The 27,459-nt window shown below is 40.2% G+C and overlaps 1 protein-coding gene across 3 annotated transcripts in view; it reads right to left on the bottom strand.

The window, feature by feature from the left end:
• KATNA1 (katanin catalytic subunit A1) overlaps window positions 1-23,958 on the bottom strand; it is a 1,196,718-nt gene extending 1,172,760 nt beyond the window's left edge. The window contains exons 1-2 of one of the 3 annotated variants that reach the window (XM_044069348.1): window positions 23,658-23,820; window positions 22,867-22,999 (exon numbers count right to left, since the gene is read on the bottom strand). The gene's annotated coding sequence lies outside the window, so the exon portion shown is untranslated. The other 2 variants (XM_044069365.1, XM_044069341.1) reach the window with 2 other exon arrangements.
• Window positions 23,959-27,459: the final 3,501 nt, after the last annotated feature.

The raw sequence follows: 27,459 nt of genomic DNA, 5'->3' as shown, positions 1-27,459 counted from the left end.
GGCGATCTCTGCCTAACATACAAAGCTATGTCAAACCCAGAGCTGTTGGACATGCTCCACTTAAAGAAATCCCAGTCCCTCAGTGCTACACGCTCTAGGGACCTAAACCGTGTTACCAAAATAAACAGAACATGCTGGAGGGATAGATTCCTGTCCCAGAAACTTCTCATACTCTGGAACAATCTACCTATCTATAATCAAACAAAGCTCCTCATTAGCACTCAAGAAAAATCTTGATGATTTGATGGGAGATGGGAAATTCACCCCGGGGATCACTTCTGTGGCTCTGCTTGACAGGGGCACAGGAAAATAATTTTCTTGGGGGGCAAAAGCCAGGGTACCATTTGGCTAGGCTTATATAGGCCCTAGGGCCAATAGCTTAGTACCTACCCAAGATACCGGTCATCATTTTTCCCCAGCAGCAGGTATGTCAGGAGTTGGGAAAAACTGCAACTAGGAAGCTGTATACATATGTAAGGTGAAGCTATTTTCTAGTAGGTGCCATTCAAAGAACCAAGGCCCAGTTCAACTATGGCTGCCAGTGGCCTTTCTGTCAATATTCGTACACTAGCCATCTCTGCTTGTCTGACTTTGTATCCCCCTCTTTCTAACCATCCTCAAGGTCAAGCAGTTTTTGAAGGGGTTTTCATATACCCATCCACCTAGAAAAAGAAGTGGCTTCTCCTTGAGATTTTAATGTTAGGCTTCAAAAGCTTACCCCTCCCCCCATTTTAACCAGCTTATCAGACTGAAAGGAGGTTCTTAACATGGAAAACTGTTTAATTCATTGCTTTGACTTCAGCTAGGAGAGTTATCAGAGTCACAAACTCTTATGGTGAGACAACCTTACCTCTTCTGCTACAAGGACAAAGTTTCTTTGAAAGCAAATCCTTCTTTTATACCTAAAGTGGTTTCAGAGTTTACCTTGAGCTAGCCTGATTCCCCAAGAACAAGGGGGGGGGGGTATTCTTCACACTCTGGATGTTGTCAAGCAGCTCAAATACCACCTAGACAAAAAATCTCTTTCCTTCAGGAAAGCTGATCAGCTGTTTGTCTGCTGCAAAGGAGAGAGAAACAGGACAACTAGTGTCAGTATACACCAGTTTCAGATGTTGTCTCATGTTATTCTGTCGTTCTCACCATGTAAGCCACTTCCAGGCAGGGTGAGGGCCCATTTCGCTGAGGTGTATTCTTTAGCAGCTTTCTAGGGGTGGCAACTTGTTCCCTTTTATCCAGAACAGGCTTTGATAGGACCATTCTACAAAGGCTTCTGGAGTCTTAGTTTATGTCCTCTACCCCCTTTAAACTATGGTAAACTACCCATACAGCTTAGGCAACTGCAGCAGTGATCTAATTTTGAACATTGTACAGTTGTGTACTATAACACAACAGTACATTAGAACATCTGTTGCAGTAGCTATCCCTGTAATTGCCTTTCCAATCCATGGATTTTTGCCATTTACTTTTATTGCCAGAGCATGGATATGTGTACACTTGTGTATATATCCAGACATTTGATTTTTTGCTGCACGTCATTGCATTTTTCCTTTCAAGGCTATCATCTCCCTTTTTGGGGGGGGGGGCAAATAAAGGCCTTAATGTTTTGTGCTATCTTTTTATATGAAGTTTCTTTCGAACTTTCAACTCAAGCAGACAGGACCTCATTTAAACATCTCTCCTGAAAAATGACTAATAAAGAGTTGGGGGGGTGCTATGTTTAAGACTATTTCGTTTCTGCACATCAACTTGGAAACTAGTAATTAATGGCATGTGAATGACGAATTTTGTATCCAGAGATTACACAGTGCCTTCCTGGCCTCCATCCTTCTGGATGTTCCCTCCATCAAAAACAGAATTAGGTCTCTTCGAATCATCCCAGACAACGACCTGGAAAGTGGAAGTAACTGCTGGATCACTATAAGGTGGGTAAGTATCCAACTCAATTGTAGCGACTTCAGAGTGTGGCTAAAGGGAATTATCATACTCAACATAACCCTAGAATTCATCGAAGCCTTTGTAACCAGGCAGAGCAACATACGAGGTGCATGCAGTTGTGGCACACACAGAATTCATAAGATTATAGGCTGTGGTGGTGCAGCGGTTAGCGTTGTCGCCTCACAACAAAAGGTTCTCCTGTTCAATTCTCGGTTGGAGCACTTTCTGTGTGGAGTCTGCAAGCCCTCCCCATGGTTGAGTGGTATTAAAGACATGCAGGTAGGTGCATGCGTGAATGGGCGTGCCTTCTTTGAAGGTTAAGCGGGCTGGCAACTCGGCACCGTAAAAATCCACTGCCAATCATTAGCAGACAGGAGTTCCGCTGTGGTGACCCCTAACCGGGAAAAGCCAAAAGACATTCACTGCACGCAGTAACTGAACTCATTGAAAATTTCTGCTGAATACAAGCTGAGAAGTACAAACTTGCAGTGTTATAAGATAGAACTGAATTTTATTTTTTCAGTTTGTTTCATTGAATATTGTGTTAAAAATAGTACTGCATTTATCTGCCCATATGTTTGCTGAAAATTGGAAGCCGTCTCTGTGTCTCTCCCTGTCTGCACTTAGTTTTCCCCACCTGCCCTCCCTGTTCTTGTTGTGGTAGTAATCTTGGTGGCTTTGGAATTGACCGCCCCTCCTGTAAAATTGTGTTTGAACACTCCTCCTGGGCCCATCTCATTTGCTCACTCAGAGTACAGTGAGATCATATTTTGATTTCAGACACTCCTACCATTCCCATCTGTTCAGCCCTATCCCAGCTCTATCCTAGTCTAGTCTCATTAGCTTATCCTGCCTAATACAGTGAGAACATTTGAGTAGGCATACCCACTTAGGCCCTGAACTTGTCTGATTGAAGACTGCTGGAACAGGGCTCAGTTCTGAGGTTTTTTTTTTTTTTTTAACCGGTTAATTTGTTCAAATCAGTTTGCTTGTTTTGTGTATGGTATGTATGTATGTATGCATGTTTGCACTTTATCTGCTTTTACTGTATTTGTTTTTTCCTACTTTATTTTGCTTTTGCCTCTTCTTAAAAGTACTCAATTGTGTTTATTCTGCTGCATTTATTACTGCTTGTTTGTAGCCTGATTAAATTGTAACTGTTATTCTAAGTCTTTTGGTTATTGCACTTGGGCTTCAGACCAGTTGTTTTACATTAAGGTTTGTGGTCTGCACTGTTGTGGCAGGACAGGTAGCTTACATCCTTCTAAGTTGGGAATTGCCGATTGAAGGCTCAGTGTCTGTTATTCTAAAAGTGTATTAGTTCTGGTTTAAGCACTTGGACTCAAGGCCAGCTATTTTACATTAAGAAGGTTTGTGGTCTGCACTCTTGTGGGAGGAGAGGCTAGATTCCACCCTTTGAGCTCGGAATTTCTGATTAAGGCTTACTGTGCCTGTTCATTTGAACTGTTTTTTCTGATATTGGTGCACCTTGTCTGCTGTACCACAGACTAGATTCAGGCCTGCTGAATCTAGCTTTATTTATATAACTTGAGTACTAATCCAGGCCATCTTTTTTGGAGAAGGTTCCCCTGCACCCTCGTGGCAGGAGTGTGCGGTTAGAACTTGTCGGATTGAAGATGGTTGGAACAGGGTTCAGCTTTGAGTTTTTTTTTACTGGCTAAATTGGGTAATTTGTTTAAATCAGTTTGCTCATTTTCTATTGTTATATATAAAAAAAATTGCACTATATTCATCTGCTTTTACTGTAATGGCATTTCTTCCCACTTTATTTTGCTTGTGCTTCTTCTTAAAAGTACTCAATTGTATTATTCTGCTGCAGTTATTACTGCTTGGTAGTAGCCGGATTAAATTGTAACTTATTCTAAGCCTTTTAGTTTAAGCACTTGGGCTTCAAACCAGTCGTTTTACATTAAGGTTTGTGGACTGCATTGTTGCGGCAGGACAGGTAGCTTGCATCCTTCTAAGTTGGGAATTGCTGATTGAAGGCTCAGTGTCTGTTATTCTAAAAGCACATTAGTTGTGGTTTAAGCACTTTGGCTCCAGGCCAGTTATTTTACATTAAGGTTTGCAGTCTGCACTCTTGTGGGAGGAGAGGCTAGCTTCTGCCCTTCTGAGCTGGGAATTTCTGGTTAAAGGCTTATTGTGCCTGCTTATTTGATCTGTTTATTTCTGAAATTTGTGCACCTTGTTTTCTGTAGCCCAGAAGTTAATAGTTTATTGGCCATTTTGGGCTAATTTCTCTTTAATTTCCAACAGACTTTTCAACTTAAGCACTCAAACCATCCATTTCACAGCCCAGCACTTGCTCAAAACTCATAGCAAGCACCAATTAACCCTAGCACTAGACCCCCTATACTGTCCAGAAGGACAAGGCTCTCTATTCATCCCTACCAGCAAATCAGTAAAACAGCCCACTTTACCTATTCAAGCATATCCAAAGGGCAGTTTCAGGTGTACTCTCCAGTCCAACTGGTGAATCTGGGCATTTTGAGGCAATGTTACAACTGCCTCATGTACACAGACAACCCTCTCCTCCTACCACCAAACACCAATATATGCGAGAGATGCAATTATACAGCCAAACTGGAGGCAAAACTCTCTCAACCAAGAGTGGAACTGACAGTCAAGAGGAGAAGGAAAATACTTGCAACACACCACCAGTCTCACACAGACCTACTAAACCAAACATCGGCAAATAACACACAAATACACAAAAACATACTTGGAGGCTCTAAATAAAAATCTGCAAAAGCAACAGAGACCTCCAAAGCAGACACCCAAGCAACCTGCACACCCCATCACAAACCATGAAACACATACTTCACAATCAGTGTGCCACGCAATCACAGCCCTTAAGGCAAAACAACATATCTAACACACTAGTGATAGGCAATTCTATAGTCAGGCACACTGATGTTCCACTCACTAGGCTGGACAAGGAGAAGATTACAGTTAGCTGCCTGTTGGGCGCCAGGATCTGCCACATAACACGAGCACTCAGGTCACTCCAGAACAAGTACAAATATGACTCTGTCATTGTCCATGTTGGTGTGAATGAGACATACCTCCCTGGACTACATGTGAAAAAAAGAGAGACATGGAAGAGCTCTCCGATCACGTAGCCCAGGCCGGTATGACCCTGAGAAGCATCCTGTCCTCACCAAGAATTATACCATGGTATAGAGAAAAAATTATCAATTTCAACAATTGGCTAAGCTTCTGGTGTCATTCAAAGGGGACCCAGTGTCTGTCGGCCTGGGATGACATACTCTATAAGCCACGTTGCTTCACTAGAGACTGCTTGCACCTGTCACCCTTAGGCTTTCGAATACTGGTCAAGGCTTTTGCCACCCCCATAGTGCCTTTTTTAGGCAAGGCTCAAAAGACAAACCCACCACCATAAATAGCACAAGTAACAAAAAACGGAGGGTTATGCTACTCAACACCAGAAGTATAAACCTCAAAATGCATGCACTGGAAGCAGTCCTTGGTATGGAGAACATAGATATCTGTGCAGTAACAGAAACCTGGTTTAAGGCTCCTGAGAGCACCCCAGCACTACCAGGCTACAACTCTTACCATACTTTTCAGCGAGAGAACCCAGACTGAAACACAAAAGGTGGGGGTATATCCATATTCGAAGATGCCCACACCTACAGGTTAGTGGCACAGCACAATGCCACAGAGATCATCCATGTGCAACTAACAACAGGCAAAACTGCAATTCAAATTGCATCTCGCTACAGATCACCCACCATGACCCAGGACCCCCATTCAGAGTTTCTGGAGACACTGGAAAATATGAAGGTACTACCAAATGCCCTAATATTGGGTGATTTCAATTACCCAAACATTAACTGGGAGAACTACTCAAGTGCTAACTCCCTTGCCCAACACTTCCTAGAATTTATAAACTCAAACACCCTGGATCAACAGGTCAACACCCCCACCAAAGGTGACAACATACTGGACCTGGTGATCACCAACATGGGCGACCGGTGTTCTACACTGGAGGTCAAACATTCGCTGTTTAGATCAGATCATAGACTAAATCACTCTGGCTATCCACATTCTGCCCCCAACCCCAATCAGAAAACCACTGTGAAAAACTTTTCAAAAGCAAACTTCACGTTACTTAAAACCGAGGTGGAAAGGTTCACAGCCCCCATGCTAAAGGACAACGCTGTCCAAGCTGCTGAATCCCTTACAAAGGCACTCTGAGCACCTGCAAGAATGCATGGATCGTGCTATCCCAAGCAAAACCAAGACTCACTCCTCCAAGAAAAGGAAACCAGTCTGGTGGACCCCTGCCATAAACAAGCTATACAATAGGAGGAAACTAGTGCAGAAAAAGAGTAAAATCCTAAAAAGGAAAGACATCCCTGATTAATATCAGCAAGAAATTACAATCCCTCATAAAATCATCAAGGCTAGCTTCGAAAGAAAAATTGCCAAGGACTCCAAAGATAACCACAAAGCATCCTTTAGCTATGTCAAGAACTTAAATGGAAAGTCTCAGATCTGCTCTGAGTTGGTGCAGAATGGCACAAAATACACTGAACAGACAGATATTGCCAACATTCTGGCAGACTGGTTTAGTAAAAACTTCAGCCCCCTCTTACCCCTAAAGGGCCCATAACCATACCAGAAGAATGTAGTGCCCCAGCAATCAATGACACACAGGTTAAAACAGCTCTATCCAAAGCCAAAAATACAGCCTCAATGGGACCAGATAGTGTCCCAGGCTGTGTCTTACATGAGCTTCAAAATGAACTAACCCCTCACCTAAACACACTGTTCAAACTCAGCCTCTCTCAGGCTACGTACCCATAGAGTGGCACACAGCAACCATTATCTTGCTCCACAAAGGTGGAGCCATTACAGACCCCGGGAACTATTGCCCTGTAAGCCCGACTAGCCTGGTCTGCAAGGCTATGAAGCGCATCATCATGGAATTCATTAACAGAGACATTGGGAACCTTCAAACATTGGACCCTACCCAGTTTGGCTTTGTTAAGGGCAGATCATGCCTCCTAAACCTGGTGGACTTCTTTGAGACAGTTACCAAGGTTTAGACGAGGGAAAGGAGGTCCACACAGCCTACCTAGACCTCGCAAAGGCTTTCGACACCATTCCCCATTCTGGTATTATAAACAAGCTCAACAGCCTGAACATAAATCCCTATGTCACGAGATGGGTTGCCAATTGGCTCATGGATAGAACCCACACGGTGAGAGTTGCAGGCTCTAGGTCCGACTCTAAACCAGTTACAAGTGGCGTCCCCCAGGGCTCAGTCCTGGGACCCCTCCTGTTCAGTATATACATCTCAGGAGGTACAGGCAAGCACAGGACTACGATGGCTGACCAAGTTCGCAGACGACTGCAAACTGGGGGCCATAACTGACTCTCCTGCTGATACAGACATCCTCCAGAAGGGTCTCACCGAGATGGATACCTGGTGTCAAAATCATGGCCTCAAGCTAAATGCCAAAAAGTGCATAGTCATCCCCTTTGGAAAAAACAAAGTACCCGCGAACTACCACATACGTGGTAGTTCCCTAAATACAGAAAATGAAATAAGGGATCTGGGGACCCAAGTAGATAGTAATCTCTCCTTTGATAATCATATTGCCAAGGTGGTTAGAAAATCCTTCTATGTGGCCGACCTAATCACAAAAGGGCTCGCATCCAGAACAAGAGAGGTTATTGTGCCCTCATCACTCATTAGACCCATCATAGAGTACAATGCCCCATTTGGGATATACCTTACAAGACACCTGCAACAGCTGGAAAGACCATAGATGTGCTTCACCAAGAGGATTACTGGCCTCAAACATATGCCCTATGCAGCCCGAATGAAGAAACTCCAGCTGTACTCTGCTGCATACCACTTACTCAGAGGTGATCTCATAGGTAGGTACTAGGCTATCGACCCAAGGGCCTACGTAACCCTAGCCAACAAGGTTCCCTGGCTTACGCCACCCAAGAAAGTTATTTTCCTGTGCCACTGTTGGGCAGAGATACAGAAGTGATCCCCGGGGTGTATTTCCCATTTCCCATCCACTCATCAAGATTTTTCTTGAAGAGTGCTAATGAAGAACTTTGCTGGTCATAGATGGGTAGCCTGTTCCAGAGTATGGGAAGTCTCTGGGATAGGAATCTATCCCTCCCGCATGTCCTGTTTATTGTGGTGACAAGGTTTAGGTCCCTAGAGCGTGTAGCTCTGAGGGATTGGGATTTCGTTAGGTGTAGCATGTCCAACAGCTCTGGGTTTGACACAGCTTTATATGTTAGGTAGAGATCACCTGGGAGTAGGCGATATGCTACAGAGTAAAGCTGGAGTTTTTTTGAGATGGTCAGTGTAGGGCATTTGTTTTGAGTCCAGTAATCCTCTTTGTGAGGTATTTCTGTGGCCTTTCCAGCTGCTGCAGATGTCTTGTGAGGTACATTCCAAAAGGGGCGTTGTACTCTATAATGGGTCTAATGAGTGTCGAGTAGAGGGGAATGATGACCTCTTTTTTTCCTGGATGAGAACCCTTTTATGATGAGGTGTGCCACGTAGAAGGACTTCCTGACTACTGTGGCAATGTGACTATCAAAGGAGAGACTACTGTCCACCTGGGTCCCAAGGTCTCATCACACATTCGGTATCAAGTAGATTGCTGCCTATGTGGTAGTTCATGGGTACAGAGTTTTTACCAAAGGAGATGACGCTGCACTTTTTGCATTGAGCTTGAGGCCATGGCTCTGACACCAGGCATCTGTCTCAGAGAGGCCCTTCTGTAGGATGTTCACATCATTTGGGGACTTGACTATGGCTCCTAGTTTGCAGTCATCTGCAAACTTTGTTAGCCAGAGGCCTTGTGTGTTAGCCTGTACTTCAGAGAAGTACATACCAAACAGGAGCAGTCCCAGGATGGAACCCTGTGGTAACTCCACTTGTCACTGGTTTGAGGTCAGATTTGGAGTCTGCAACTTTTACAGTGTGGGTTCTGTCAGTGAGCCAGTTGGCAACCCATCTTGTGATGTAGGGATTTATGCCTAGTTTATTGAGTTTAGCTATAATTCCAGAATGGGGGATGGTGTCGAAAGCCTTGGCGAGGTCAAGATAGGCTGTGTGAACCACCTTACCCTCATCTATGGCTTTGGTGACTGCCTCAAAGAAGTCGATCAGGTTCAGGAGGCATGATCTGCCTTTCACAAACCCGAACTGGGTGGGATCCAGAGTTTGGAGGTTACCAATGTCTTTGTTTATGAGTTCCATGATGATACGTTCCATGGCCTTGCAGACCAGGCTCTTCAGGATAATAGGTCTACAGTTGCTGGGATCAGTGGTGGCTCCCCCTTTGTGGAGTGGGATAACTGTTGCTGTGCGCCATTCAGTGGGCACAAAGCCTGATGCGAGGCTATTATTGAACATGGTGCTTAAGTGAGGAGCCAGTTCATTGTGAAGTTCGTGTAAAACGCAGCCTGGGATGTTGTCCCGTCCCATGGATGCTGTGTTTTTGGCTTTAGAGAGTGCAGCTTTCACCTGCGTAGTTGTGATTACATGGACTCTGCATTCTTCCTGTATAGATATGGGCCCTTTAGAGGGTGAGGGGGGGGTAAAGTTAGCACTGAACCTGCCAGGATGTTGGCAATATCAGTTGGTTCTGTAATTTTCGTGCCTTTGTGCTGTAACTCAGAGCAGATCTGTGTGTTGCCATTGAGATTCTTGACATAGCTATAGAATGCTTTGTGGTTGTCCTTGGAATTAGTGGCGATTTTATTTTCGTAGCTAGCTTTGGAGGATCTTATAATTGATCTCAGCTTCTTACTGAGGCTGACCAGGGAGCTCCTCCACTCATGGGATTTTACTCTCTTTTGCAACAGTTTCTTCCTTCTGTTGTACAGTTTGTTTATGGCAGGGGACCACCAGATCGGCTTCCTTTTTTTGGAGGATAGCGTCTTGGTTCTGTTTGGGATAGCACGATCCATGCACTCATGTAAGTGCTTATAGAGTGCATTTGTGTAGGATTCAGCAGTTGTAACTGTATTGTCCATCTGCATGGGTGTCATGAAGTTCACCACTCCTGTCTTAAGAAGTATGAAGTTGGCTTTGGAGAAATTTTACTGTGGTTTCCTTAATGGAGGGTGGGGATGGGATGTGGATGTGGATATGGATATCAAGGGTGATTAGCTTATGGTCGGAACGGACCAACGAGGAGTTGACTTCAGGTGTGGAACACCGGTCACTCATGTTGGTAATGACTAGGTCTAGGATATTGTTGCCCATGGTGGGGGTGTGGATAAGTTGATCTAGGGCATTGGAGTTTATGAATTCCAGAAAGCGTTGCGCTAAGGAATTGGTACATGAGTAGTTTTCCCAGTTAATGGTGGGGTAGTTGAAGTTGCCCATTATTAGAGTGTTTGGTTGAACCCTAATATTTTCCAGTACATCAAGAAAAGAGGAGTGGCAATCCTGGGGCATGGTGGGGGATCTGTAGCAAGCTACAATTTGGATTGCAGTTTTGCCAAGAGTTAGTGGCACATGGATAACCTCGGATGCATTATGCTCAGCAACTAGCCTGGAGGTGTGGATATCCTTAATGAATATGGACACACCCCCACCTTTGGGTGTTTCGGTCCAGGTTACATGGCCGAAAAGTGTGGTATGAGTTATAGCCTGGTAGTACAGGGGTGCTTTCTGGAGCCTTGAACCAGGTCTCAGTCACTGCACAGATTTCGATGTTCTCCATTTTAAGGAGTGCCTCAAGTGAGTGCATTCTAGCATTGAGTAGCATTACCCTCAGCTTTTGCTTGCTTGTTCCTGTTATGGTGGTGAAATTTGTTACTTGATCCCTGCCTAAAAAAGGCACTATAGGGGCAGCAAGAGCCTTAGCCAGTATCCAGAATCCCAGGGGCGACAAGTGCAGGCCATCTGTGGCAAAGCATAGTGGTCTGTTGACCACGTCATTCCAAGCAGACAGATACTGGATCCGATTAGAATGACAACAGAAGCTTAGCCAATTGTTCTGCCTGACATACAAGGCCATGTCCAACCCAGAATTGATGGACATGCTCCACCTAAAAAAAAAAAAAAAAAAAATTCCTCAAGAGCCACAAGCTCTAGGTATCTAAACCTCACCAGAATGATAAATATGACAAGCTGGAGGGATAGATTCCTGTCCCAGAGACTCCCCATGCTTTGGAACAGGATTCCAATCTACATTAGGCACAGCCCCTCACTAACACACTCCAAGAGAAACCTCGACAAGTGGATGGGAAACAGAAGATTTACCCTGGGGATCACTGCAGTGGCTCTGCTGGACAGTGGCACAGGAACTAATGGCTCTGCTGGACCGAGGCACAGGGAACTAATCTAAGGGGGTGGCAAAAGCCAACACATTCTGGCTAGGCTTATAGATGCCCTCTGGCAGACAGCCTAGTACTTGCCTATTAACCTACAGGAAAAGATCACCAAAAGTATTATAAACCCAATACAGAGTAATTGTTTTACTATAAGACTGAATGGTCAAGCTAATGAGACACAAAGATTAGAAAAAAAAAATACATGCTGTCCAAACAACCATTCTAGCACCATTTACTGCAAGGTTAAACAAAAAAAACCCCACAACATTCCAATTCACTAGGATACGAGACAGTCATAATGCTACCTTAACCTGCTCCCTGAGTACACTGCATTCACTATTCCTATCCGCAACATTTACGTTTTCTCCATAAAGCAGATAGGCAATCCAGTGAGTCCATCTTGTCGTAGTGCAAATGCTCACTCACTCCGATATTTGCTCAAAGTGTCTGCTCTTTATTTCACACTAAAATCTTTTATCAGTGTCTAACAAAGCTACAAATTCTCAAAACATACTATATGTAGACTTCCAAGATGGCTGCACATTAACAGCTTAATTCACTCTCTCCCAGTGTGAAAACAGAAACTCAGCAGAAACAATACAGTGGACTTACATTTTTGGGTAAATTTTAGTAACTGGCTGGTAAGTGCACTGCCTGGATGCCAGGAAAAAAAAAGTACAGAGAACCTGAAAAAAATTCTACAAAAAGTTAAGAGAAAACACATGCAGACTGGGAAGAGTACTGCAGCTGTTCAGCAAAACCCAGTGCAGGCTCCAGACATGACTTCCAATAACAGAACTATAAGATAAATAAATACACACAAACCTGAAACACTGGTGGAGTGTATCAACTCAAATAAATGTTTCTTCTATTTCTTCCAGCCTTAACAGATATTCAGATGACAAAAATCAGAGGCTGAAATAAAGAAGTCTGTCTGAAGAGGAGACTGCCCAAGAACAGATATTTCAAAAATAATAGAATATGAGGACAGATCGTGTACAGAAAATCTCAGGTTTTCCACTGTACCAAAGAAGTTTGAAGGAACAGACTGCATTAATTTTATGAAAGCAAAAATAAACGGGACTGGCACTAAAAGTGGAAGACAAGAGTGTTTGTGGAAAATGACTACTCACTATACACCAGGCAGAAGATTTTTCCACTATTCAGGGAATGTCGAGAAGCAGGTGCAAGATTAAAAACTTCCATCTTCAAAATATTCTTCCCTGGAGGGACAAGATCATTTTTTGATGAAGTAGATGTCAAGTATGAAATGCAAAAGCTTGTCCAACAAAAAGTGAGTAGTGAAACAGAAGGACATTCTGCTTCTTGTTTTTCTGGTAATAAACACCAGAGACTCTGCCAGTAAAGCCTTTACCAACACTTCAATGGAAAATGCTTGAAAGAAGGAAAATGGCACAAGAGATGACTAGAAGAATTGAGAGTACATTGGAAACAAAGCAGACAGGATGTGGGAGATGGATATGAACCGGAATAAAACCAGTAACTTGGAAATTGAAAAATGTGGCAATACAAAGCAATGAATATATTTGTAAAACATGACAGAACAATCTGGAAATATTGGGCTTTTTTGGACATTCTTAAACTTGTAGGGGACTCTAAAGCATATGCCCTACTTTACTTCATTAATGTAGGAAAGCACCAGTCTCATTTTTATTTCATTACCCTGCATCTTTGTTTTTTTTTTTTTTTTTAAAATCAATCCATGATCTGAAATAGTTACTGGATATGTGTATCAAAGCTTTCAATTAAATGCAAATGCTTCTGTGAAATCTTATTTCTATCCAGTCTAGCCCTGTTATTTTCCCTTGGGGAATAATATGTAAATCCCGAGTTCCTACTATTGAATTTGCATCTTCCATACCAAATATTCTTACATTTCTTCAGCAATCTACCCTCTTTTTTAACATTTTCCTTTAAAGGTCGGCCTTGTACATCCTCATTATTACAAGTCAAGCTGCAGTCCCTACCCATAAATAAGCTCTGCCAAAAGATCATTTTTCTCCTCCAAATTTTCTTTTCTTAAGTGCCATAATATACGTTTTGGGGGAATATAAATACTTACGTTCACAGGTACATACCAAGATATTGATCTGCAAGGATCTTAAGAAGCCTTCTCCTATGCTCCAGTAGCAATTTATTAGCCCTTGTATATTGCTATATGAATCTTCAGAGATTGTGCGAACAAGCTATGATGTGACAAGGGGTTTTATTTATAGTAAGCTGGGTGTGGAGGGGTTCCACGTCTTTATTTAGTCTAATGAACCTGGATGCAAGATTTTTTTAAAGAGAGTGTGGAGACACCTTCACATTTAGTGCCTATTTTTGATGCTGTGGGCCCATTCGAGGAATAGTCGTGGAAGCCCTCCGACAGGAATGCTTTCACTGATCTTAAATGAGGCCTAAAATAAGTACTGCTTGCACGGTGTGGAGTATTTTTGTCAAGACTCCTAGCATTGAGCAGCAATCCTTTTTGAAGATCCTGAGTCTGATTAATTAAGCTGGAAGCTTTAGAAGATGGACTTTGCCTAAAAAAAGGACGCACTGGGTGGACAAGGTTTTAGTCAATATACTGCAGCCTTGGTAGTAAAGATGGAGGCCACTCCTGGGAAAGCAGATTGAAATGTCTGCCATCTCTTCCCAGGCTGATATATATTGTAACCCCTTAGAATGACATCAAAAGGGGTGTCAGTGGTCATCCTGGTTATTTGTAGTGGCTTCATGGGAGAGTTTTGACTCCAGCAACACATTTCTCTCACACTGTGGCAGACTGAAAGTCATCTACTTTAAAGAGTGAACATGAAACAATTGCTACATTCTCTCAGGATGCCCATTTCAACCAAGTTGACTACAGACAGTTGGAAAGTGCAGACCCATGGTTCCAGTTGCTTATTTTTACTGAGGGTTGAGAGGCAGTAGTGCTTAAGAGATAAGGAGTTGCTTAACTGGAGTGTGTTCTGTCCAAGACAAACCTTAAAACTCTACACATGAAGAGGCAACAAGCCACTATGTGCAAACAGTGTACTCCTCGTGCAGCTATTCAAGTACAATAAAAGATATTGTCTTGTAGAAAGAGTTGTTCATTGCACTTAATATAAGTGTATGGTTTACATTTAAAATAGGTGGGGGCTGTGCCCCCACACCCCCCCTTACTTTAGATTCTAACTCCAGCATTGCACTACAGTGGGGGAAAGGCCATAACTTTTGACAAAATGAGTTTTCAGTGAAGTGAACTATCAAGTGTGCTTAGTCAAATGAATTTCGACCAAAGTAGACATATACATATAGATAAACTCACACAAATGACCCCACTGACCGATAACAAGACAACACAATTCAAGTTACTACACGCAATTAGAGGCCTACATACCAGCATTATGCCGAATATTCTTCCTGAAATTCTTTTGCCAAATTCAAATGCACATTTCTAGCAAAAGTCTCCCGAAACACTGGTTTTTGCACCCCATGTTTTTAAATACCATTAAAATTATCACTTGACATAAGCAAATGTGCAAACAATATTTTTCCATTTACATACACATTTTCACTTTGTAACTAGCATCAGTCCAATATTACATAAATTGCTTAATTCCCGTCATCCCTTAAACTTCACTCCTTCTCCTGAACATTATTCTGCATGTATCGTTCCCATAATTTCCATTTACTTCTATTTAATTTGCTCCTTGCCTTTCCTTCTTTCAGCTCTCTCTCTCTTATCATCAGTACTTCAAAAACAGTTGTTTTAGACTAGAGTTCCATTTTCTAGAAAATTAGCTCTGTTGGCTGCCAAAAAAGCAAACTTAAGGACTTGCACGTCTAGGCAATTCAAATAGTGCCCAGCTCAAATTTGCTTAGTTACAGCTGTTTGTCAGAAGTATTGGGGGCGCAGAGTAAGGATATTTTTTAAATCTGCCAACTCATTACACTCCCAAAACATATGCTCCCAATTGCCTCCTTCTTCCCCATCACACCTCCCAACATTTGCCATCTACCTATAAGGAAAACTTCTTTGAAGTCTGCTTGGGGTATAAAATACCTATGCAAACACTTTCAAGTAAAAATCCTAATCCTAAACCTTCTGGACTCCGTTGCATACTTGAGAGCCATACACATGTCCTCCTGTTGTTCACTTGCCTTTTCCAGTCTTTCTTCACTTTAAATTCTTGCCTTATATCCACCTGATGAGTAACGTAACCACTAAACAGAACATCTCAAACCACCTGATGCTTGTAACTTACCTTGCTTCCCCTTTCACAAAAAGTGTCCCCAACATCTTAAAGTTCTTCAAAGCTAGCATCGGGGGGATGCAACTAACTGGCACAGAGCGTCAGGGGTAGTGTATGACAAAAGAATGCCAAAGAAACGCATGCAAGTAAGGTGTACAAAACAGTGGTGAGGCCAGTACCACTGTATGGTACAGAAACCTGGTTAGTACAGGCAGAGTAGTTGATGAAGCTAGAGGTGAGAGAGATGAAGTGCCAGAGATGGGCAGTAGGATGCACACTGTGGGGCAGATGAAGGAATAAGGACTTAAACAGCAGAAGCCAAAGTAGCTCCAATTTCAGAAAAGGACAAAGAACACATTATCGTGGATTGGACACGTGCAGAAAAGCAGAAAACAATCTAGTGAAGAGGATCTGAGACAGATAGGAAGGACAGAGGAAACGAAGGCACCCAGCAAAGAGGTGGATGAACTGTATGACAGAAGGCCTGCAACAGTCAAGCATGACTGTCCACGAACGCAAGAGTGATACTGAATAGACAGAGATGGAGACAAATGACATGACACTCCAACCCCATGCAGAACATGGGAAAAGTGGGTTGGTGATGATGATTTGTCAATTAAGATCACATACGTGCACTGCTCTGTTCCATACTTAATGCTTGCAGCTCTTCCCCACCAACTACAGAAAAGGTTTCTTTTCCCCCCAAAACGAGTTGCAGCATTCTATTAATTCTATTTTCTCAGTATCGCTTACATTTCTCATCGCTATTTAGATCATAATTTACTATTGTGCCCTTGACCTTATTTAAAACCAACCACATTATTAATCTCTACTGCTTACCTGATTAACAAGTTAAAATAAATAAATAAAAATGTGATCTTCCAGTTCTAAAACTCCCAGTTAACAAATGTAACAAACCGATTAAAAAAAAAAAAGCCCAGTTGGGGGCTTTAAACAGTTTACCAATAAATATCAAAATCTCTGTTTGTTTGTATAAAGACTGGCCTTAGGCCAGTTAGACCAAATAGGACCTAGCACTAGGCTATGACAGGGTCATTTTTCCTTAAGCAACTTACAAGATTAGCCAGAGACTGCAGCCAAGTAAAAAGCAGTTTCTTACTTGCAATCATGCTTCTGCAGTAGCTAGGAGTTTCATCAGTGAAACAAAATACATTTCTTGTCATGTACTGTACTACTACTTGTACAGCTTACACAAGGATGTATGCATATGTTCTGTGGAAGGAGGCAGAGGTGGACAGAAAAATTATTTCACTTAGCCAAAAGGAAAACACACAACAGAAGCAGTTTGACCATAATCATAAAAGGTACTGACAATACCACAGTTTCGGAATCACATACCATGTGACAGTAAGAACAGATATAAAGTGGCTGAGACTGGACTGGACAGGAGTTTTGGGTTGAATGCATTTTAGAGAAATTGGGTAGATTTTGCATATTCACCCTGTATCCACATCTGTTTCCTTAACGCATGCTGATTTTCTCTCCTGGGGAGAAATGCTGAAGTCTTTAGTGATGCCCATGTGGCCAGGCTATGGTCGGAAATGATTTGCAAGTGCTAGTCTATTCACAGAGTTTAGCAATTAAATAATCTTTAAAAAAAAAAAAGGTTATGAGGAGTGGTGTGCAGGCAATGCAGTTTTTAAATGGAGACCATCATCAATATTAAGCACCTGATGTGGTCCAGAGAAGTTTTGTGACAACATACTCACTATAACATACGAGAATAGGCAAGGGACTTCAATAATTCAGAGCAGGTGAGGGAGGTTTTAAAACGCCCTGGAAGGAAGAGAGGGATAATACCAGAAAATGTATAACAGAGTTCAGGAGACACTTATGCTCTTTCTGGCCTCTCCTTCAGTCACCCCATAATCATAAGGCCCATCCATATTTAACTCGCATTTCATGGCATTTGACAGGAGAGTTGGGAATTGGGAAGAGCCAGAAGATTTCACCAGGTTTCATAGAATGTGCAAGACAACTGGACTATGTAGCCATTCATGTCTTGTGAGCACCCAACCGTAGACATTCCTTTGGTCTATTGCATCTCGACAGTCATACCAGGGTAGAACTTATTGAATACTCATTTAATTCCAGTTGTCCAATGTCTTTATAAAAATATTGGACACTACTTGATCTGGAGAGAAGTCTGCTCCAATAAAGGGGTAGCCATTGCATAACAAATCTTTGTTCACTGTAACTGGCTCATTTGCTGAATCAATTTCTGACCTCTGGTTCTAGGGTTCAGTGGAATGTTTATTTTTGGAGAAATAACATACTGCAGTGCCAAGTCAAAGACTGTTGTTGCACCTAAAGAATCTACAGCCACTTTTGGTAGCTCAAGTTCTTTGAGTCCATGATCTTTTTTGTCAGGAACCTTTGGGGCATCTCCAGTTGCCCGATATGTTTAATACACTAAATCCCAAAAAGGGGTATTTTATTCCACGGCGGGCTTTATCAGTGCAGAACACATAGGTGTAAGGACATCTTAGGATCTTGAAGAAATACCCTTTGTGACCAGCTGTGCCAGACTGAAGGATTTTCTTACCACCGCTGAAATATAATGAGAATGAGACACAGAGACATCTACCCATAATACAATGCATCTCAACATCTTCTCACATAATCTTCATTTTGGAGTGGGGTGTTTTCTGTAATATAAGATGGCTAGGGGCTATGTACCAAATCCAATACTATGTTTTTAGCATTTAGTTCTAGACAGATTTTTAAAGATCTGGCTAGTGTGTTTTAAGTTCACTTTGTAGCATCTGCTTATCAAAAGGGGATTTAAGTAAAACACCCAGTTTACAACCAACTGCAAGCTTGGTTAACCACAGTTCCCTATATTTGAGTTAGAGACCAGCAAAGCATATATGAAATGGCAGAGGTCCCAAGTATGGATTCCTGTGTTACCTACTGGTTACAGTCATGCACTGAGGACACACCTGCCAATCTTCACGTCTGTTCTATCCCTCAACCATATAGCTATTGATTTACCTGCTAGGGATCAATTTGGAATGCACATAGCTTAAGAAGAATGTTGGCCACGTGGTACTTTATCAAATGCCTTGGCAAAATTCAGGTATGTTATATGAACAGCATGATCGTTTGTCTCAGCTGAGCTTACTTAGTATTAGTAGTAGCATGGTCTTTGTGTTGTCTACAGCACCACCCAAAGATGGTGGAGCACACAATGAACTTTACGAAAATGATTAATAATAGTTAAATATTTTAACATGTTTCTAACAAAAGCTAATAAAGATATTCTTTTGCTTTTCACTTACAGATCTATTATACTTCTTGATATCCACTTCTTGATATCCAATTTGAAGTAATCTGAAATCCAGGAGACAAGTAATTGGAAGAAGGGGGACAGGGTGGTAAATATGTGGTCAGCTCAGTGGCCCAAACCAGAATGTTACTAATTTGGCTCAACAGTCAGCACTTAGTATAAATGTGCAAACCAAATTCAATAACACAAATGACACCTTCCAAAAAAGAGAGTTTTGCTTTACACAAATGTTTGTTCAATAAAAGAATCAATGAATTGCAAGTGTGAACTGCACCTACCAGCTCCATTGGAATTTGAAGGCACACCTCGCAGGAGTCACCCGGAAAAATAATTACTGAATGTATTTGATGGTGCTATTGTCTTACAAAGCAGCACAAAAGGGTTTGTATTAACATGCCTTTTTAAATAATAAAAATGCCTCTCATGGCAACTACTACTGCACATTTAGTAACTGTGCTCCCATGATTTTACAAAAAAAAAAAAAAAAAAAAACTTAAATACACCGATACATATATCTCTAATACATGCATCTGTGTACATATGTAAACATGAACAAACAAGAACAAAGTTAGGGAAAAAATATAAAAACTTAGGATACAATGAGAGTTCAGGAGTGTAAAATATCCACAGAACCCCCTCCATCTCGAATGAAAAAAAGGTAGATACAAGTACCAGGACTACCGTAGACAAGTTAAAAAAAAAAAAATAACATCCAGTCTTGCAGGGTTACCAGACACATTTTATAATCCTGCCCGCTTATCCCAAAAAAGCGGCCCAAAAATAGCCCAATGTACTCCCTCATATCCCCACGAGTAAATAAGAACAAAATGCTATAAATCAGCTAGGAAACACACCAAAATAACGTCACACAGTCACGTGGCTTCAGAGCTCAGTTTCTTCTGGAATTCAACATTACTTTGCATAGTGACAGACTAGATTGTGTCCCAACATATTTATGGCAATACCGCTTGACAAGTCACCAGTCTACACGTGTATATTCTTAGCAAAACTATCACTTTGTTTATAAACGTAAAGTTGGTTTACTATCAGTTTGCTTATAAAAGTAGTCGGTTTTCTAAATAAATTAGATGATACACAGGCTCCCACTCACAAAGCCTTCTCTGTACAATCACCATACCTCTCAACCTTAGTGCAAGAAATCTGAACAAAGCCTAAAATAATTGGGGGACTAAGGCCCAAAAATAGGGACAGATTTTAAATACTGCTCTTGCAAATGTAGAAAGCTGCTAGAACAGTATCTGTGTTAGCATTCAATTTCTGAAGGATATTTAGCCTGAAAATCAAATGCATGTAATTTAGTGACTCCAATCACAAGTGATTTGCCAGAATAGGGTTACTACCTGTTCTTTGCAAGAGACACGCCCTGTTTACACAGTTGTGACCTGGGAAAAAAACACAGCAAAAGTCCTGAGATTTAGGAACAAAAAAAAAAAAAAAAAAACTTTAAAAGTTTTTCTTAGTGGTTGCATAAAACAGTAATAGTCACTTTGTATCTGTGACATGAAATAACAAGCAACTCATATACCACAAGAATAAAGTGTTATTTTTTGCACTGGCAGTGAGTAAGTTTTGCCCTGCAAAATTTCACCTTTCTACTTTTTGAAAAGGTGGCAACATTATGAGACAAAAAAAAAAAAAAAAAAAACTATATAATTAATAAATAAATAAATAAATAAATAAATAAATAAAATGAGCACACCAAAAATATGAAGCAAACATTAGACATTCTGCGAAAATCATCCATGGACATTTTAGAGGTATGGTTATCACAAAAACTACACAAGTATTACCCAAATCCACACACACTACATGAACTACAGCAAATGTTTTAATATGGTCTAGTATCACCTTTACAGGGAACAAATAAATCTACATAAATGTGTAAATACATTCACCCCCACCCCAAAAGATAGCTTTAAAGCAAGCTGCAAATGGGAAAAAGTTAACTGCACACATAATACAAGTACAATACCATCAGAAAAAAAAGGACAGATTCCAAAATGTGGGTTTATGTCGCATTTAGACCTCAAATCAACCATACATACAAACATCCCCAATTATGTACTTTAGAGAAAAACTACAAACCAAAGTACACTTTAATGCATACCTCTAAAATGTCCAGATTTTCCCCTCCTATTTCTTGCACTAAGCTGTTGACATGTATGCTTTGATACCACAGACTATCCAGGGGATAGGCATTAAAACAACTTGGCAAACACACATCAGCTAGACAGAATTCTCAAATCCTCATTAAGAGATTTCTACTAAACCTCAGGGGATACCTGACAACACAATTCTCAACCTCTGAGCTCAATAAATCTGGACATTGCTAAAACTGCTGGGAAGAGTTAAATTGGCCCAATGGGATCCGTGTTCTATCTCAGTTAACAAGCTGTGCGTGTAAATAAGTAAACAACTAAAGAAACAAATAGTGTTCAAAACTCAGTGGCAAGTTTTTAAACATTGTTAGAAACTAAGAAGGATGCTAGAATAACCAATTTTATATTAACATACATTTTCTGAAGAATACAAGGTCTGAAACACAGATGATTTTCCAGAAAGCCACATTTTTTACGAAAAGCAGACCAAATATACGAGGAAAAAAGTCAGGAACATTCTGCAAGTATTAGGGAGAACAGGGACCTATAAACAGTTTTTAAACATTGTTAGAAACTAAGAAGGATGCTAGAATAACCAATTTTATATTAACATACATTTTCTGAAGAATACAAGGTCTGAAACACAGATGATTTTCCAGAAAGCCACATTTTTTACGAAAAGCAGACCAAATATACGAGGAAAAAAGTCAGGAACATTCTGCAAGTATTAGGGAGAACAGGGACCAATAAACAGGACCTGCTGCAGAGATGGGTATGTATCCCAGAGACTACCCCCTCTATGGAACAGGCTCCCCAGCCATGTGAAGCAGAGTTCCTCCCTGACCCAATTCAAGTGCAACTTGGACAATTGGATGGGAGACCGGAAATTCGTCCCTGGTTTGGCACCCATGTCTCTAATGGACACAGGTAACCTGTAAATGGTTCATCGCCCAGGCCCATGCTTACACTTATCAAGGGTATCAGAATTTGTCAGAGATTTGTGATGCATGGCTAGGCTTAAAAATGCCCTAGTGGTTGTTAGCCTAGTAAACACCTATGAACCTATACTCGACATAAAGGAACAGGGAACACTCCAGGAATGGATGGAGCGAACAGTTTAGCTTATCTTGATTTTTCAAGACCATCTCTGACATGAATTAAAGACAGAAAGTGAAATAATATCAATATATCGCAAAGTAGCTTACCTAAATCAACTGAGTTCCCAGACAATCCAAGTAATTGTTCTCAGACATTATTATACACTTTAGAATAGCAAGTAAAATTAAGGGGAAAAAACAGCAAGACCAATTCTTTCCCTAGTCAATTAACAGTTATCGTAACTGCAACACCTCCCATCTCCTGCCTAAATTACATAATTCTCACATGAAAGTAGGAAATGCAGTTGCCAGACAATTTCCAAAGAAGCAGTCACAGCGCATGCATACATATTAAAGCTAGACTGTCTTGCAGCAATTTTGCAGAGAAACTGGAAAGCACTGTCAACTTCCAGTGTTGCCAATTCCATTATTTTCTCAGCCAGCTCAAAAAAAATGGAATCCGCAACAGTTGCAGCCCAAAACTGCTCCAAATTTCCCACAGCCAACTTTCGAAAGCAGCCCAACTGTGTAATCACATCCCAGTTGGAGTTTGACTCTTATTATACAAATCCACACAGCAACCACACTGTATCATAGCTCTCAGCCAGTCAGGGAGAAATCTCAGCAGAATCATGAGCTTATCTACAAATAATCAGGAAAAAAAAAAAAGGAGTACTATTAATCTGATACATTGACAGGATAAGAAAATGTGAATTAATATATACATTTTCTAAAGTAGATCATCTTCATGAAATAATAATTGACAGTTATAAAATGTAATTCACCACCTTTTCTCCCAAAGTCATCAGTTTTAGGAAGAATTAGGAGAAGCAGTGCGAAAACTTGAGTCAAAATCAGGGACAATCAGGAGATAGTTTGTGCATCATACCATAGCTCTCAACATCGCTCTCAACCTTCCACCTTAAAAATAAAGAACATTGCCTCTTAAAATGTGGGGAAAATGACAAAATACGAAACACTTGCTGACAGCTTACTTGCAACTTAACTAGAAAGCTCACGAGGTATTTAAATGTGACAGTTTTTAATTTTAAATTAGTTCTTTTGATGGATTAAGAAGATTCAATTTTATTTCCCAGTTAAAAAAAAGACAATACTGAATGTGTGACAGAACCTTTCATACTATTGATCATTCACGAAAAGCATCATCTACTAGTAAGTGCCAGACAGTGACTGCAAAATACACATTATGTATTTACACACCTCACTCTCCGAAGCATCACTACACGAGCCAATTCTCATTTATCACACAACTAAAACTATCACGGTAAAAGGGGGAGGGGCAAAACGGCTTCATGTGTTTACATTTGTACTACCCTCATTATCAAAGCACCACAGAAAAACAAAACTTGTTGCCAATGTTGATTACTGAATGTAGTTCCACCTCTCTCTCTCTCTCTCTCACACACATTATCACTACAATATCAAGAGACTAGCTGACAGTTTATACAGGTGCGGCCCAACTACAAACAACTACATTACATGCAAAATATTCCCATTTGTAGCCACCAAAGAGTACAATTAAATATGTTAAGCACTAATCAGACTACTCAAAACTTACCAGCAAAAATGCAACATTAATTAACACACAACGTAAAACTATAGAGAGCTAGCCCAACAATTCTCACTGCTCTTCCTCCTACCCTAGAAACTAAACTTCCGGCTTTTAACTTTCAAGCCCGCCTTTCCATTGCTTCAAACATAAATAAATAAATAAACAAGTCACTCCCCTTACGGAGTTATAGCCTGACTGGGAGTAATTTGGCTTTCCGGAACTCAAGTACTAATGTAAAGAAAAACGGACTTCTATTGAGCCGCTTGGAATTTGCCATCCATTGTGAGAAAGAAAGGATGGTTTTGTTGAAAGAGAAAACTTTGTTTTCCTGATACTTAACAGGGCTTTATATAAGTACAGAGTACCTCACAGTCTGGGCTGCTTAGAAGTGGGCGTGGTCACTCTCAGAGACTGACAGTTGAAATGGGCGTGTCGTGGTATGGAAAAAAGACGCATGATTGACAACCATGCAGATTTCGGTGTGACATCATACATAAATTGAGTGTTAAGCGATGTTGTATGGCAGTACCCCGCTCGCAGTAGTAAGTCCCGCCTATGTTACGCCCACTCAACACCCCCTGGCATGTTTGAATAAAGAAATAGTAAAAAACAGCACAGTAGCTCTAAGTATGATTTTTGTATGCGTTTTTAAAGGCGGAAAGTCCCCCTGCATCCCACATCCTCACTACTTAAATATAACAACTCCGGTTTTGTACTACATTTAGGGTTACCACCCGTCCCACTTTGCGAGGGACAGTCCCTCTTTGGGCGGTTGTGTCCTGCAAAAAAATTGTAAAAATGGCAAATGTCCTGAGATTTTAGGACAAAATTATTTTCTATATTTTATGTAATAGTTGCATAAAACAGTTATTCTGTATCTGAAACACCTAAATATTATAAGAAACAGAATAAGCAACTAAAATACAAGTATAAGCTTTTATTTAGGCAAAAAAGTGAAGTTCTGTCCTTTGTACTGGCTGGGGGTATGTTTCACCCTGCAAAATCTGACATTTGTACCAAAAATGTCCCACTTTGGGCATTTGAAAAGGTGGCAACCCTAACTACATTGAGGAAAAGGGTAAATTTCCCGCCTGCTGTGTGTCACGGCCAAGCATAGCCCTCAACCTTCCATCTCCAAAATGAGGAACACTAGCCCTTATAATATGGAAGAAATTGGCAAAATGTGGAACACATAATAATGGCTTACTAACAGCTTCAACTAGGAAGGTCATAGGATGGTTTAAATATGCTCCTTTTACTTATAAAAAATATATTTTAATGAATTATTATGATTCATTTCTATTTACCATGAATATCAGTTAAAAATGTTCTAATACTGAATGTGTGACTGAACCTTTCAATGTGGAACTTTGGGGGACATTAACTTTTTAAGACCCCAAATGAGGTACATTCCTCATAATGAGGTACCATTTGAGAAGTATGAGGCTAAGTGTCTAAATGTGTATGGCAGTCAATCATGCATTATTTGTGTGCTACTTCACAGCCTTTTGGCACTCGAGATACCACTACTAATAAGACAATGAATATTCATACCGCCACCGATATGAATAGTACTTAACTTTTCTAAGATGTCACCGATTATTGGATTGTGGGTGGGGTTTCGGTGGGACTTGCTTCTGTGCATCTTGCAAAATACTGTCCTAGTACAAAAGACCTTACATAGTATTACCACTGTGTATCTTAAGCCTCCTCCACTGTATACTTTCCTGGGCCTTATGGGCTACAGTTTCTTATGCATAATTCTGGGCACTCTCAATGCTTTATTTGTGGGATTGCACTTTGTTCTTGTGCTTTAATAAAAATAAAAATAGATTCCAAACTGCAAGTAGGATAAATCTCTCACGAATTTATTTAGAACAACCATCACATATAAGCGCTTTCATCTCATAATGAGACTTCATCAGATACAACTATAACAGTGCTACCTACACCTGCTATATATAATATCTTAATGACCTTAATTAATTATATAATTAAACCATTTTTAAAGCATTTTTAAAAGCAGTAGTACCAACTAATTTTTTAAAAAGCACATAATATCATTTTATATCATAAACATTATACAAAATGTAATAAAGTGCAGAATATATTAAAAATATATCAAAAGTGTGTTTAAAATATATTAAAACTATATTAAATAAATGCAGATGGATACAATTTCTCCCTTCATAGATATAAAAAAACAGATTTACAATAAATTTATAGGGAAAACCGAAAGGGCACTAAAAGATAGAATATATGAAAATTTTTATGACATTAGGATTAAAAAAGACACCAGTGCCCTATACAAACATTTGGTTTCCTGTCCATCTTTTAGTAGTTTTAAATTTGGTATTATTGACTTGGTTAAAAATAATAACGGGGGGGGGGGTGATTTAAAGAATTTATTATTAAATAGGGAATTAAGATGGCAACTGAGACTTAAGGCCAACTACCCCCCAGGTCTTAATGAATACATTAGTATTAAGCCTACACTTATTGAAAAGGCAGCAAAAGTTTAACATATTTGTTATAATATGTTTTGTACATTTACTTCATCCTTAGTAATATTGAGTTCTATCCTATCACAGATCTATTATAAATCTATTACAAATTTATTGTAAATCTGTTTTTTTATATCTATGAAGGGAGAAATTTTATCCATCTGCATTTATTTAATATATTTTTAATATATTTTTAAACACACTTGTGATATATTTTTAATATATTCTGCACTTTATTACATTTTGTATAATGTTTATGATATAAAATTATATTATGTGCTTTTTTAAAAATTAGTTGGTACTACTGCTTTTAAAAATGCTTTAAAAATGGTTTAATTGTATAATTAATTAAGGTCATTAAGACATTATATATAGTAGGTGTAGCACTGTTATAGTTGTATCTGATAAAGTCTCATTATGAGATGAAAGCACTTATATGTGGTGGTTGTTCTAAATAAATTCGTGAGAGATTTATCCTACTTGCAGTTTGGAATCTATTTTTATTTTTACATAGTTGTTTGCGACTATACTTGTGCATTAATAGCCACTTCAACTGCAGTATTTGTATTATTTTGAAGGGGGATTAATATTATAGGCTAATTTCAACCTCTTAGCACAAGAAATCTAGACAAAACCAAAATAAGGGGGAGATAAAGGCCCAAAAACTAGAGACAGCTTTTAAATATTTCTCTTATAAATTTAGAAAGTCGCTAGAACAAAAGATGTTATTTTGATATGCATTTTCTGAGTAATATGAAGCCTGAAACTCCAGTGTCTGTCATTATTTGGTGGCTTCAATCCTCAGTGATTTGCCAGAAAACAATTTTTATGAGGAATAGACCCAAAATATCAGGCAAAAATCTAGATGGTTGAGAGGTATTTATTTCTGCTACTGGTTGGCCTTTGGAATCGGCAACCACGCAGTCTGATGACTAGCACTTAGAGCGTACAACTACATTATCTTGTGATAAAGATGGCAAGCAGCCAGTAGGAGTCTCCTTCACAACATGTGTTGCCTCCAGAGAACCATCCTGCATTTTCTTTAATTTTCCTTTTCAGGCACCAAATGTAGTTGAGCTTTAACATAGATGATGTCAACATAGGAGTTGCGTGCGTCCATAGAATTTAATGGACATATGCACCACAATGTGTTCATGAGTTCTCTCCATTAAAGCTTATGTATACATCCCTCAATTGACATTAGCAACAAATTATAATAGCATTATGGGGGGTGCATTCTTAATATGTCTTTTTGTATCTTTACATATTGACTATGGAAAACAGATGACACTGTCAGAGTTCTA

Source organism: Protopterus annectens, chromosome 1.part0 (genome assembly GCF_019279795.1).
Source record: "Protopterus annectens isolate FY-2018-M chromosome 1.part0, PAN1.0, whole genome shotgun sequence".
In the NCBI taxonomy this organism is placed as follows: Eukaryota; Metazoa; Chordata; order Ceratodontiformes; family Protopteridae; genus Protopterus; species Protopterus annectens.
Note: the sequence above shows the minus strand (reverse complement) of the source record. Positions and strands in the feature narration are given on the sequence as shown.